This window comes from Pongo abelii, chromosome 9, assembly GCF_028885655.2.
Source record: "Pongo abelii isolate AG06213 chromosome 9, NHGRI_mPonAbe1-v2.0_pri, whole genome shotgun sequence".
NCBI classification, from domain to species: domain Eukaryota; kingdom Metazoa; phylum Chordata; class Mammalia; order Primates; family Hominidae; genus Pongo; species Pongo abelii.
The window spans coordinates 125,657,964-125,672,550 of NC_071994.2; the positions used below are offsets into that span (position 1 = coordinate 125,657,964).

The 14,587-nt window shown below is 33.7% G+C and overlaps 1 non-coding gene and 1 pseudogene across 1 annotated transcript; both read left to right on the forward strand.

Moving 5' to 3' along the window:
- Positions 1–1,491: 1,491 nt before the first annotated feature.
- On the forward strand, positions 1,492–1,610 carry LOC112135649 (U4atac minor spliceosomal RNA; annotated as a pseudogene).
- Positions 1,611–3,723: 2,113 nt separating this feature from the next.
- Positions 3,724–3,854, forward strand: LOC112135648 (U4atac minor spliceosomal RNA). Its single transcript, XR_002916906.1, has one exon. It is a non-coding gene; the product is annotated as a U4atac minor spliceosomal RNA (small nuclear RNA).
- Positions 3,855–14,587: the final 10,733 nt, after the last annotated feature.

Consider the following 14,587-nt stretch of genomic DNA (forward strand, 5'->3'; position numbering starts at 1 on the left):
GGTGAAAAACAGCTTGGGAGTTTGGATGCTCCAATTCCTGCTCCACACAGTTCTTACTACATGATTTCTGAAACCAGATTCCAAATTAAAAGGCAAGAAAATGCAATAAACTTGCTGTGGGTCAGCTGTCCACCTATGGCACAATAACATGGCTGGGAGACAATGCACGTGATGGTAGAAATTAGACAAGAAGGGCAGAAAGAATGTAGATAGCTTTTTGTATGTAAATCTATTCTAATGGCTTGTGGATTGGACATATATTCCATATATCCAGCATATATCCAGAATATGCTCTGAAATTGTGACTTTGACCTGAAACCAAGCTTGTACATGGAACCTAACACAACAGGTATCATTTCCTTAAAGAATGGAAGACTATAATCCTTTGGATATATATACCCAGTAATGGGATCGGTGGGTCAAATAGTATTTCTAGTTCTAGATCCTTGAGGAATCACCACATGGTCTTCCACAATGGTTGAACTAGTTTACACTCCCACCAACAGTGTAAAAGCATTCCTATTTCTCCACATCCTCTCCAGCATCTATTGTTTCCTGACTTTTTAATAATCACCATTCTAACTGGAGTGAGATTGTATCTCATTGTGGTTTTGATTTGCATTTCTCTGATGATCAGTGATGATGAGCATTTTTTCATGTGTCTGTTGGCTGCATAAATGTCTTCTTTTGAGAAGTGTCTGTTCATATCCTTTGCCCACTTTTTGATGGGGCCGTTTGTTTTTTCTTGTAAATTTGTTGAATTTATTTGTAGATTCTGGATAGTGGCACATATATACCATGGAATACTATGCAGCCATAAAAAGAATGAGTTCATGTCCTTTGCAGGGACATGGATGCAGCTGGAAACCATCATTCTGAGCAAAGTATCACAAGGACAGAAAACCAAACACCACATGTTCTCATTCGTAGGTGGGAATTGAACAATGAGAACACTTGGACACAAGGCAGGGAACATCACACCCCGGGGCCTGTCATGGGGTAGAAGGCAGGGGGAGGGATAGCATTAGGAGAAATACCTAATGTAAATGATGAGTTAATGGGTGCAGCAAACCAACATGGCACATGTATACCTATGTATCAAACCTGCACGTTGTTCACGTGTACCATAGAACTTAAAGTATAATAATTTCAAAAAAAAAAAAGAGTGGAAGACTAAGAGTTGGAAGACTGAGAACCAACTGAACCACAGGATTAAATCAGGTGAAAGTAGGAGAAAAAAGACTTGTTATGATCTTGGCAAAAGTGGCCCCTGAAGCCATGGATAATTGTGTGAATTTCTACTTTTAAAATATTGCATAAAGGTATTATTTATCTTGATTTCCAAAGTCTTGGTGCCTCCTTAAGTTTTGCACCTGGAGCACGTGCCTCACTCCCTTCATTCTCATCCACCACTCAGCTATACAGTTGGAAAATCATGTGATGATATGGACAGCAACTAGTATAAAGAGAAGCTTGAAAGAATTTTGAAAAGTCAACTTAAGGTTTATTACTGTCCAATGAGTGCACAGTGAGGGCACTACTGCTAACGCCTACACAAGACACCCACATCAACTACAGCTTTGCTTTACTTTGGTGCAATTTTTGGAAAAATGAAAATCTGATTTTCCACAATAAAGAAAATAAAACAATAAATAAAATTTTAAACAAAGATTTATAGAGCTAAAACTATAAAATGCCTAAAGTAAAACATAAGACAAAATCTTTGTGATCTTGAGTTAAGCAAAGATTTTTTATATAGGACAAAAAAATTATGAACTATAAAAGAAAAACCTGATACCTTGAAATTTATCAAAATTTAAAACTTCTGCTTTTCAGAAGACACTGTAAGAAAATTAGTAGACAAGCTACATACTAGGAGAAAATATTGCCAAAACTTATACCTGATAAAGAACATATTTAGAATATATAAAGAACTCTCAAAATTCAATAAGACAATCCATTAGTAAAAAGTGCAAAATATTTGAATATACATCTCACCAAAGAAAGTATACAAGTCAAGTAAGCGCTGAAAAAGAGGCTCAACATGATTAGTCAAGATTGGAATCAACAGAAACATTTTTTTAAAAAAAACCTCGAACTCTATGGCAATAACACAAGAGAAGTGGTTAATATAGAGAAGCCTTTGCTCATATGTGGCTCTGGTGTTTTGTCAAAAGTAAACTGACTGATCATCTATATAGAAAATCCCAAATAATCTGCAAGAAAATATACGAGAACTAATAAGTGAATTTAGCAAGGCTGCAGGACACAAGGTGCTGTGGGTTGAATTGTGTCTCCCCAAAATATATGTTCAAGTCCTCACCTCCAGTACCTGTGAATGTGACCTTATTTGAAAACAGGGTCTTTGCAGATGTAATAAGTTAAGATGAAGACTTACTAGACCAAGGTGAGTCTTTAATTCGGGAACTGCTGTTTTTACAAGAAGAGGGAAATTTGGACACAGAGACTAACCCAGAGGGAGAATGCCATGTAGCAGTAGAGGCAGAGACTGGAATGATGCAGCTACAAGACAGGATTGTCAGGGATTGCTGACAACCACCAGAGGCTAGGAGAGAGGCGTGGGACACACTTCCCTCAGAGCCTCCAGAAAGAACCACATTTGCTGGCACTTTGATTCTGGACTTCTAGCCTTTCAGAACTGTGAAATAATAAATTTATGTTGTTTTAAGCCCTCCAGTTTGTGCCAGTTTGTGATAGCAGCCCTAGAAATTACAAGGTCAACATATAAAAGTCATTTGTGTTTCTAAATAGTAGCAATGAATAACTGAAAACTAAAATTTTTAAACATTATTTAAAATAGCCTAGAAACTATAAAATATTTCACGGTATATCTAAAAAAGTGTGTCCGAAGTTCATGCACTGAAGACTACAATATATTACTGAAAGGTATTAAAGAAGATTGAAGTCAATGGAAAGATATATTGTGTATATGGATCAGAAGGCCCAGTATTGTTAAGAGGCAATTCTACCCAAATTGATCTATAGGTTTAATGCAATCCCATGCAAAATTCCAGCAGTTTTTAGAAGTTGACAAGCTGACTCTAACATTTATATGGAAATGCAAAGGACCTAGGATAAACAGTTTTGGAAAAGGAAAATAATTTGGAAGAATTATACCACCTGACTTCCAGTCTTACTACAAAGCCACAGTAATCAGTCAGTATGGTAGATTATTGGCATAAGTGTAGACATATTGATCCATGGGAACAGTAATAGACCTACACATATACAGTCAATTGATTTGCACTGAAGGAACCAAGTTATTTCAGTGGAGATAGGATAGTGTTTTAAAGCCAAAAGCCACTAAAACTTCAACCTTTACCTTGCACTCTACACAAAAATTACCTTGAAATGGATTATAGCCATGAATTTAAAGATTTATAGAGCTGGCCTGGCACGGTGGCTCATGCCTGTAATCCCAGCACTTTGGGAGGCTGAGGCGGGTGGATCATGAGGTCAGGAGATGAAGACCATCCTGGCTAACACGGTGAAACCCCGTCTCTACTAAAAAAAAAAAAAAAAAAAAATACAAAAAATTAGCCGGGCGTGGTGGCCGACGCCTGTAGTCCCAGCTACTCGGGAGGCTGAGGCAGGAGAAGGGCATGAACCTGGGAGACGGAGCTTGCAGTGAGCTGAGATCGCGCCACTGCACTCCAGCCTGGGCGAGACTCCATCTCAAAAAAAAAAAGATTTATAGAGCTAACCATTCTTTCCTTGGGGTTGTGCTACTGTCCAGTCCAATGAGCGCGTGGTGAGGGCACTACTGCTAACACCTACACAACACACCTACATCAACTAGAGCTTTGCTTTACTTTGGTGCAAATTTTGGAAAAATGAAAACCCGATTTTCCATGACAATTAAAAAATAAATAAATAAAATTTAAAAATAATTTATCTAAATCTATAAAATGCCTAAAGTAAAGCAAGATAAAATCTTCATGATCTTGAATTAAGCAAAGATTTTTTTATATAGGACAAAAGAACTAAAAAAGAAAAAACTGATAACTTGAAATTTATCGAAATTTAAAACTTTTGCTTTTCAAAAGACACCATAAGAAAATTAGTAGACAAGCTACATACTGGGAGAAAACATTAGCAAAACTTATATCTGATAAAGAACATGTTTAGAATATATAAAGAACTCTCAAAATTCAGTAAGACAATCCGTCAGTAAAAAGTGCAAAATATTTGAATATACATCTCACCAAAGAAAATATATGTGTCAAATAAGCACCGAAAAAGAGGCTTAACATGATTACTCATTAGAGGAATGTAAGTTAAAGTCATAATGAAATGCCATTATACACAGCTAATTATTTATTTATTTATTTGAGATGGAGTCGTGCTCTGTTGCCCAGGCTGGAATGCAGTGGCAATCTCAGCTGACGCAACCTCTGCCTCTGGGTTCAAGCCATTCTCCTGCCTCACATTTGCGAGTAGCTGAGATTACAGGCATGCACAACCATGCCTGGCTAATTTTTGTATGTTTAGTAGAGAAGAGGTTTCGCCATGTTGGCCAGGCTGGTCTCAAACTCCTGACCTCAGGTGATCCACCCGCCTCGGCCTCCCAAAGTGCTGGGATTGCAGGCATGAGCCACCACACCCGGCCTACACAGCTAAAATTTAAAAGACTAACAATACCAAGTAGTGGCAAGGATACAGAGAAACTGGAATTTTTATGCTTTGCTGGTGAGAATGCAAAATGGCACAGCTGCTTTGGGTAACAGTGTGGCAGTTTCTGATGAAGTTAAACATACACTTACCACATGACCCAGCAGTCCCATTCCTGGGACTACAGAGAAATAAAAATATATGTCCTTGTAAAGACCTGCATGCGGCTGGGCGCAGTGGCTCACACCTGTAATCCCAGCACTTTGGGAGGCTGAGGCGGGTGGATTACCTGAGGTCAGGAGTTCAAGACCAGCCTGGCCAACATGGTGAAACCCCATCTCTACTAAAAATTCAAAAATTAGCCGGATGTGGTGGCACACACCTGTAATCCCAGCCACTCAGGAGGCTGAGGCAGGAGAATTGCTTGAGCCCGGGAGACGGAAGTTGCAGTGAGCCGAGATCCTGCCACTGCACTCCAGCCTGGCCGACGGAGTGAGACTCTGTCTCAAAAAAAAATAATAATAATAATAAAGACCTGCATGCAAATGTTTATAGAAACTTTATTCTTAGCAAAAATTGGAAATAACTCATATGTGAATCCACTAGTGAATTAATAAATTATTGTACATCCCTACAGTGGAATACTACTCAGTAATAAAAAGAAACAAATTACTGATAAATGAAACAACAGGGGCAAATCTCAAAAGCATCAGGCTAAATGAAAGAAGCCAGATTTGATTTACATAGCATTCTGGAAAAAAGTAAAACTATAGTGACAAAAAGCAGATCATTGACTGAGGATATGAATGAAAGTAGGATATTTACTGCAAAGGAGAATAAAGGAAGTTTTAGGAATAATGAAAATGACACTGACAGTGGTTATATGACTGTACACACTCATTGAAGTTCATTGAACCATATCCTTAAAAAGAATTAATTTTGTTTTATGTAAATGATACAATAAAACTGATAGAAAGAAAACTGACTAAAATGACCATGAAATGAACTGAATAAGTTCTTTGAACCAACTGCAAACTTAAAAACTGTTAAAGAGCTAATTATTTTACTCTGCAATCACAAAATAAGCACAAGGCTAAGAGCAGTCTCATAATTTTTATAAATTAATGTGATGAAATTTTTCTATTGTATATAGACCTGTACACTGGGCATAATCTGTACATTAATTAAAAATCTTATAACCAATCTGACCTGACCTCCTCCTGATCCAAAGGCTGTGGGATCCAAGAACACAGATGCTGAGAACTCACAGCTAACCCACTCCGAGCTGTATCCATTCTCCTATTCCCAGACCTGGGCATCAACCCAGGAAAAGTACACAAAGAGGAAAACATAATGAGGAAGGGTTGATTTTATTTCCAGCAGATTCGCTCTCTGATTTCTTTTGGAGAGTGGCTGATCTGACCCCTATTGGTGTGGTTTTTCAACACTGTCTACAAAACTTGGCATATCTCTCAGCAGTCAGTTCTCTAGGTCAGAATGGGGGACTATTTTTCTTTAACAGATCATTGACCCAGATTAAAAATCAGTTATAGACCAGACACCAAGTAGGCCTCCTGGTGGAGATGAGCCTTGAGCCAGGTTCTGAAGGAAGATTGGAACATGAGTTGGCAGAGAGAAAAGGGAAGGAAATCACCGAAAGCAGGGGACCAACAAGAGAACAGTGAACAGGTCTGCCTGACTGGTTTGATAGAATCTTCTTTTGGAAAGTGCGACAGTATCCCACAGAGTCTACTCACCCATGAAAACCACAGATTTTCTGTGCCTCCTGTCTCCTCCCCCTTCAAACTTCTCAGCATAGCCAAGCTGCCTTTTCCCCAAACATTTGTGCCTTCATTTTTTGCCTACACAAAAAAATTTCTCCCTTGCAGGATAACATTGAATCATTCATCCTGGCAGGTTTAAATTTGGTCCCAACCTGCCTCTCCACCCAAATCATTCAATAGCTACTATTTTTTACAAATTCACTGCTCTAGTCAAACTTCTCAATACATCATTTCAGGAAGACACCAAATAAATGGCCATTTTCATGCTTTTGTTCATGCACACACCCCTTAGGGAGAATGCTTTCTTTCTCATCCAGTCTTTATGTCCTGACCTTCCTTAAAGCACTTAGCAAATTCCTCAGGAAAACTCACTACTCTGGGTGTTTATCATCTGCTGTCTCATTCAATCTTCACACCTGTAAGATTTGTACTAATATTATTCTCTAAATAAGAAAACTAAGACAAGTAATTACATAACTTGCTTAAGGACAAGTAGCTACAAAGGTACAGAGTAGCAATTCAATAGAAAATCTTGATTATACCAAAGTCATGCTATTCTATATAGTAGTGCCTCCACAAGGATACACAGCATATGTGCACTACCTTGTAGTGATACGTGTGTGTCTGTGGAGATTTACGTAGTAAAGAGACCTTATCTTTACTTGCATTATCTTTGAGTTTTAAGGTTGCCATGTATAGGAGTACACAGTCTTCCTGGTACATTGTACAAGAAGATATTGGATGAATGGACCCCCTTCACTCCTACTAACAATTTAGGAAGTGAAGGTCTTTCTAGAGAAAATTCATGATTGGTAAAAATGCATATAGATTAAGCAGCTATTGCTACAAATGCAATCTTCCAGAGGATTTAGGAAATTATTTTTCAAAAACAAATCCTGGGTTTATGTCTACCAAAGACATGTACGAATATGTTCATAACAGATTTCTTTTTAGTAGCTAAAAAGTAGAGATTATCTAAATATCCATCAGTAATAGAAAAAATAAAAACATAAATTGAGGGCACATTTAAAAGATTATTCAACATAATCAAGTGGAATTTATCCAGGGATGCAAGGAGGGTTCTACATATGCAAAAAATAAAGGTGATACATTGCATTGTATGGACAAGAGCCATACAATCATCTCAATAGATTCAGAAAAAGCACTGAATACAATTTAACATCACTTCATAATAAGAACTCTCAACAAATTAGGTATAGACAATACATACCTCAACAGAATAAAGGCCATATGGGAAAACCCACAGCTAACATTATACTGAATGAGGAAAAGCTAAAAACTTTTTCTCTGAGAACTGGAAAAAACAAGGATGCCTAGTCTTACTACTTTTATTTCACATAGTACTAGAAGTCCTAGCCAGTGAAATTAGGCAAGAGAAAGAAATAAAGAACATCCACATTGGAAAATAGGAAGTCAAATTGTCCCTGTTTAAAGAAGATATGATCTTATTTCTAGAAAACCATAAACACTCCTCAAAAAAACTCTTAAAACTGATAAATGAATTCAGTAATTTGCAGAATACAAAATTAACATACAAAAATCAGTAGCATTTCTATCCACCAATAATGAACAAGCAGAAAAAGAAATCAAAAAATTAATACCACTTATAAGAGCCACAAAAGGTAAAATATGTAGGAATAAATTTAACAAGGAAGTGAAAGATCTCTATAAGAAAAACTACAAAACACTGCATATTCATATGCAGAAAAATAAAATTAGACCCATTTCTCCTCATATACAAAAATCAAATCGAAATGGATTAAAGACTTAAAAGTAAGACTTGAAACTATGAAGCTATCAGAAGAAAACATTGGAAAAACACTTGACATTGGTCTGGGTAAAAGTTTTTTGGGTGAGATCTCAAAAGCACAGGCAACAAAAACAAAAATAGACAAATGAGATTACATCAAGCTAAAAAGCTTCTGAAGAGCAAAGGAGACAATCAACAAAGTGAACAGACATCTTGTAGAATGAGAGAAAATATTTCAAACTACCTATCCAACAAGAGATTAAAAACCAGCATACACAAAGAATTTAAACAACTTAATAACAAGACAAATAAATACTTTGATTTAAAAATGGGCAAAAGATCTGAATGGACATTTCTCAAAAGAAAACATACAAATGGCCAAGAGGCATGTGAAAAAAAAATGCTCAACATCCTAATAATCAGGGAAATGAAAATGAAAACCTCACTGTATTTCCTCACCCCAGCTAAAATGGCTTGTACCAAAGACGAGTTGGTGGGTGCAGCGCACCAGCATGGCACATGTATACATATGTAACTTACCTGCACATTGCGCACATGTACCATAAAACCTAAAGTATAATAATAATAATAATAATAATAATAATAATAAAAGAAAAAAATAAATAAATAAATAGTCTAACTTCAAAAAAAAAATAACAGATGCTGGCAACGATGTGAAGAAAGAGGAGCTCATACACTGTTGGTGGGAATCTAAATTAGTACAGTCACTACAGAAAAGAGTATGGAAATTACTTAAGAAACTAAAACTAAATCTACCATATTATCCAGCAATCCCATTGCTGATTATATATCCAAAAGAATGGAAATGAGTATATCAAAGAAATATCTACATGCCCATGTTAATTGTGGCACTATTTTCAATACAGACAAAATATGGAATTAACCTAACTGTCCATCAATGGATGAATGGATAAAAAAAAAAAAACTGGAGCCAGGTATAGTGGCTCATGCTTATAAACCCAGCACTTTGGGAGGCTGAGGCAGGAGGATAGCTTGAACCCAGGAATTCAACACTAGCCTGGGCAAAATAGTGAGACCCCATCTCCACAAAAACAAAAAAAAAATTAAAAAATAATTAGCTGGCCACGGTGGCATGTACCTGTAGTCCCAGTTACTTGGGAGGCTGAGGTGGGAAGGATTACTTGAGCCTAGGAGGTCAAGGCTACAGTAAGCTGTGTTTGCACCACTTTAGCCTGGGTGACACAGCAAGACCCTGTCAAAAGGAAAAGAAAAGAAAAAAGAAAAGAGAGAGAAAGAAAAAAGAGAGAGAGAAATCGGGGGAGGGAGAGAGGGAGGGGAAGAGAAAGAGGAAGGAAGCAACGAAGGAAGGAAGGAAGGAAAAAGAAGATGAAAGAGAAGAGAGAGAAAGAAAGAAAGAAAGAAAGAAAGAAAGAGAAAGAAAGAAAAAAGGGAGGGAGGGAGGGAGGGGAAAGGAGGGAGGGAAAGAAGGGGAGAGGAAGGAAGGAAAGAAAGAAAGAAAGAAAGAAAGAAAGAAAGAAAGAAAGAAAGAAAGAAAGAAAGAAAGAAAGAAAGAAAGAAAGAAAGAAAAAGAAAGAGAAAAGAAAGAGAAAGAAAGGAAAGAAAAGAAAAGAAAGAAAGAATTTGGTATATATATGCAATGGAATACTATTCAGCCATAAAAAATAATTGAATCCTGTCATTTACAGCAACATATATGGAACTAGGGGCCCTTATGTTAGGTGAAATAAGCCAGACATAGAAAGACAAATTTCACAGGCTCTCATTCATATGTGAGAGATAAAAAAGTTGGTGTCATGGAGGTAGAGAGTAGAATGATGGTTACCAAAGGGAAGGGTAAGTTGGTCAGTGGAAATAAGTTGGTTAATGGATTCAAAAATAGGTAGAAAGCCAGGTGCAGTGGTGCATGCCTAGCTAGAGTCCAGCTACTCAGGAAGCTGAAAGAGAAGGATTGCTTGAGCCCAGGAGTTTAAGACTATAGTGTGCTATGATGGTACATTTGAATAAGCACTACACTCCTGCATGGGTAACACAGTGATACCCCATCCCTATAAAAGAAATACAATTAGAATGAATAAGTTCTAGTATTCAATAACACAATAGGGTGACTATAGTTAACAAAAATTTATTGTATATTTCAAAATAGCTAGAAAAGATTTGAAATATTTCCAACACAAAGAAATGAAAAAATGTTTGAGTTGATGAATATCTTAAACACTGTGATTTGATCACATTACACATTGTATACATACATCAAAATATCACATATACCCTAGTTCAACCATTGTGGAAGTCAGTGTGGCGATTCCTCAGGGATCTAGAACTAGAAATACCATTTGACCCAGCCATCACGTTACTGGGTATATACCCAAAGGACTATAAATCATGCTGCTATAAAGACATATGCACACGTATGTTTATTGCAGCACTATTCACAATAGCAAAGACTTGGAACCAACCCAAATGTCCAACAATGATAGACTGGATTAAGAAAATGTGGCACATATACACCATGGAATACTATGCAGCCATAAAAAATGATGAGTTCATGTCCTTTGTAGGGGCATGGATGAAATTGGAAATCATCATTCTCAGTAAACTATTGCAAGGACAAAAAACCAAACACCGTGTGTTCTCACTCATAGAAGGGAATTGAACAATGAGAACACATAGACACAGGAAGGAGAACATCACACTCTGGGGACTGTTATGGGGTGGGGGGAGGGGGGAGGGATAGCATTAGGAGATATACCTGATGCTAAATGGCGAGTTAATGCGTGCAGCACACCAGCATGGCACATGTATACATATGTAACTAACCTGCACATTGTGCACATGTACCCTAAAACTTAAAGTATAATAATAATAAAAATAAATAAATAAATAAATAAATAAAAATCACATATACCCAATAAATATGTATCAATTAAAAATAAAAAATAAATATAGGGGCTCTTTCAAATTGTGGGATATTTATACAATGGAACACTACACAGCAAATTTTAAACTACTTATATATACAACAATAAAAATAAATTTCACAGACATAATATTGAATGGAAGAAATTAAACCTAAAAAGAATAGATAACAGCCATGATAGACTCCCAGGAACAAAATACACCCTCCAATCTTAAACAATTATAAAAATGGTTACTGATCACTAAAAGAAGGTAAATAAATAAAGTGAGCCCTATAATTACCCAGCTTACTTCCCAGTGTGAGTTTCCAAGCTGCAGTTCGCTAAACTGAGGAGACAAAGTTCAGAATTCGGAAAAACTGAGGCTGCTAGAATTTATGAGGCAAAATAATAGAGATGAAGAAGCATCATAGAGAGAAGGTTTCAAAGATCTGCACAGAGGTATACTAAAGGTTTTGGCTAAGTACTGGTTTGGAATTGTGAGAGAGAAAATTGCCCAAGGCCAATTACAGAATGAACAGAAATCAGTAGGCATAATCATTCTTAAAACAAACATAGTACTCAGAATAGTTTATTTTTCCAACTAGAGAAAGTGAAAAGACTTCCTATGCATGAGGCATTTAGAATCCTCAAAACGATGTTATTTCAGGACCAGAGTCAAATTAGCTCCAAGTAAAAGATTATTTAGAAGCTGCCTAGCAAAACTTAAAATTAGGCCTAAAATATTATCAAACATAGGCCAAGCCATTTGTGCACATCTTAGAGCAAAGGTCCCATCATTAAAGGAATACAACAAAATCCAGCATGCAACAGGGTAAAATTAGTAATGTCTTGCCTGCAACAAAAAATGACTAGATATGTGTTATATGCCCATGTTTGTTGCAGCATTATTCACAGTAGCTAACATGTGGAAGCAACACAAGTGTTCACTGATGGATGAATAGATAAACAAAATGTGGAATATATATATAAAATGGAACACTATTCAGACTTTAAAAGCAAGAAAATTTTAACACATGCTACAACGTGGATGAACTTTAAGCTAATGAAATAAGTCAGTCATGAAAAGACAAATTCCATTTATAAGAGGTATCTAGAATAGTCGAATTTATAAAAACAAAGTAGAATGGTGAATGCCAGCAGGTGGAGTATAAGTGAAATGGGAAATTTTTTTTAATAACTATGGAGTTTCAGTTTTGAAAGGTGAAAAGAGTTCTAGCGATTATTGCACAATATGAATATACCTAACCCTACTCAACTGTATACTTAAAAATTATTAAAATGTACATTTTATGTCATATATATTTTACCACACCTAAAAATAATCCTTAAATGACTAGGCAGGCAAAGAAGCAGGAAATATATCTATAAACTGGAGAAAAATCAGTCAATAAAAACAGACCCACATGATACCGATGGCAGAATTAGCAAACAATGACATTAAAACAGCTAATATACATACAAATATATTATATATTACAAATATTAATTTATAAGTATAAATATATTTGTTATAATTTTATATAAATTATTAATTATATAATTTATTAATTTATAATTTATAAATTATATAATTTACATTATATAATACATAATTTATATATTACATATAATTTACATTATATAATACATAATTTATATATTACATATAATTTATATTATATAATACATAATTTATATATTACATATAATTTATATTATACAATACATAATTTATATATTACATATAATTTATATTATAGAATACATGATTTATATATTACATATAATTTATATTATAGAATACATGATTTATATATTACATATAATTTATATTATAGAATACATGATTTATATATTACATATAATTTATATTATAGAATACATGATTTATATATTACATATAATTTATATTATAGAATACATGATTTATATATTACATATAACTTTTATATAATACATAATTTATATATTACATATAACTTATATATTATATAATACGTAATTTATATATTACATATAACATATAATACATAATTTATATATTATATAAATTATATATTATATAATATATAATTTATATATATAATATATAATTTATATATATAAATTAATATATTATATATTATATATAATTTATATAATATATATATTATATGTTATATATAATATATAAATTATATATATAATTTATATATTATATATAACATATAATATATAATTATATATTATTATATAATTATATATTATATATTTTTAGTGTCCTCCATTCCTTCATGTAGAGTCAAATTTCAACGTGGTATTATTTTCCTTTTGTGCAAAGAAATTCCCTTCTTGTAGTGCAGGTCTGCTGCTGATGAATTAACTCAGCAACGAATGCATTAACTTCAGACAATCTTTGTTTGTCTGAAGAAGTTTTTATTTTGCTGTCATTTTTGAAATATATTTTTGTTGGGTGTGGAATTTTAGGTTGACAGTTATTTTCCTTCAGTACATTAAAGATGCCTCTCCATTATCTTCTCATCTGCCTGATTTCTGATAAGGTCTGTTGTCAATTATTTTATCTTTGTTCCTGTATTTGTGATACATCTTTTTACTCTGGCTGACTTTAAGATTTTTCTCTTTTGCACTGGTTTTCAACAATTGGATTATGACATGTCTTGGTTTGGTTTTCTTTGTTTCTTCTACTTTAAAAATGTTTTAAGATTTTAAATTTTGTGATTTTAAAGCTTCTATCAAATTTGAAAAAAACTTTATGTCATTAGTTTTAAAAATAATTTATATGTTCATTATCTTCCTCCCTTCTCCCTCTCCTTTTTTTAAACTCCAATTACACATATTTCAGACTGCCTGATATTTTCTCACAGTATACTAATACAATGTTCATATTTTTCCAGTCTTTTTCCTTTCTGTGTTTCACAGCAATTTCTACTGATATGTTTTTAAGTTCACTAATCTTTTCTTCTGCAGTGTCTAATCTCTTAAACTCATTCAGTAAATTTTTAATCTCATATATATATGTTTTTAACTTTAGCTCAACTTGAGTCCTCTTTATATCTATTTCTCTAGTCATCATGACCATGTTTTCTTCCACTTTCTTGACTACATGAAGTCTATTTATAATATAGTATAAATATATGTATATAAATATGTATATGTATATAAATGTGTATATGTATATATGTATATCTTATGTAAATACATGTATGTTTATAAATATGTTTATTTATATATAAACATATAAATGTTTATAAATATGTTTATTTTATAATATATAATAAATATGTTTATTTTATAAATATGTTTATTTATACCATACTATAAATATACATATAAATATATTTATAAATTAGTATAAATATATTTATACTATATTAATATTAATAATCATTATAATAAATTAATAATAATGATAAATTAATTTAATTATTAACAATAGTATAATATAATTTGTATATAATTTATATATTATGTATAATAGAATGATGATTATATAAATTATG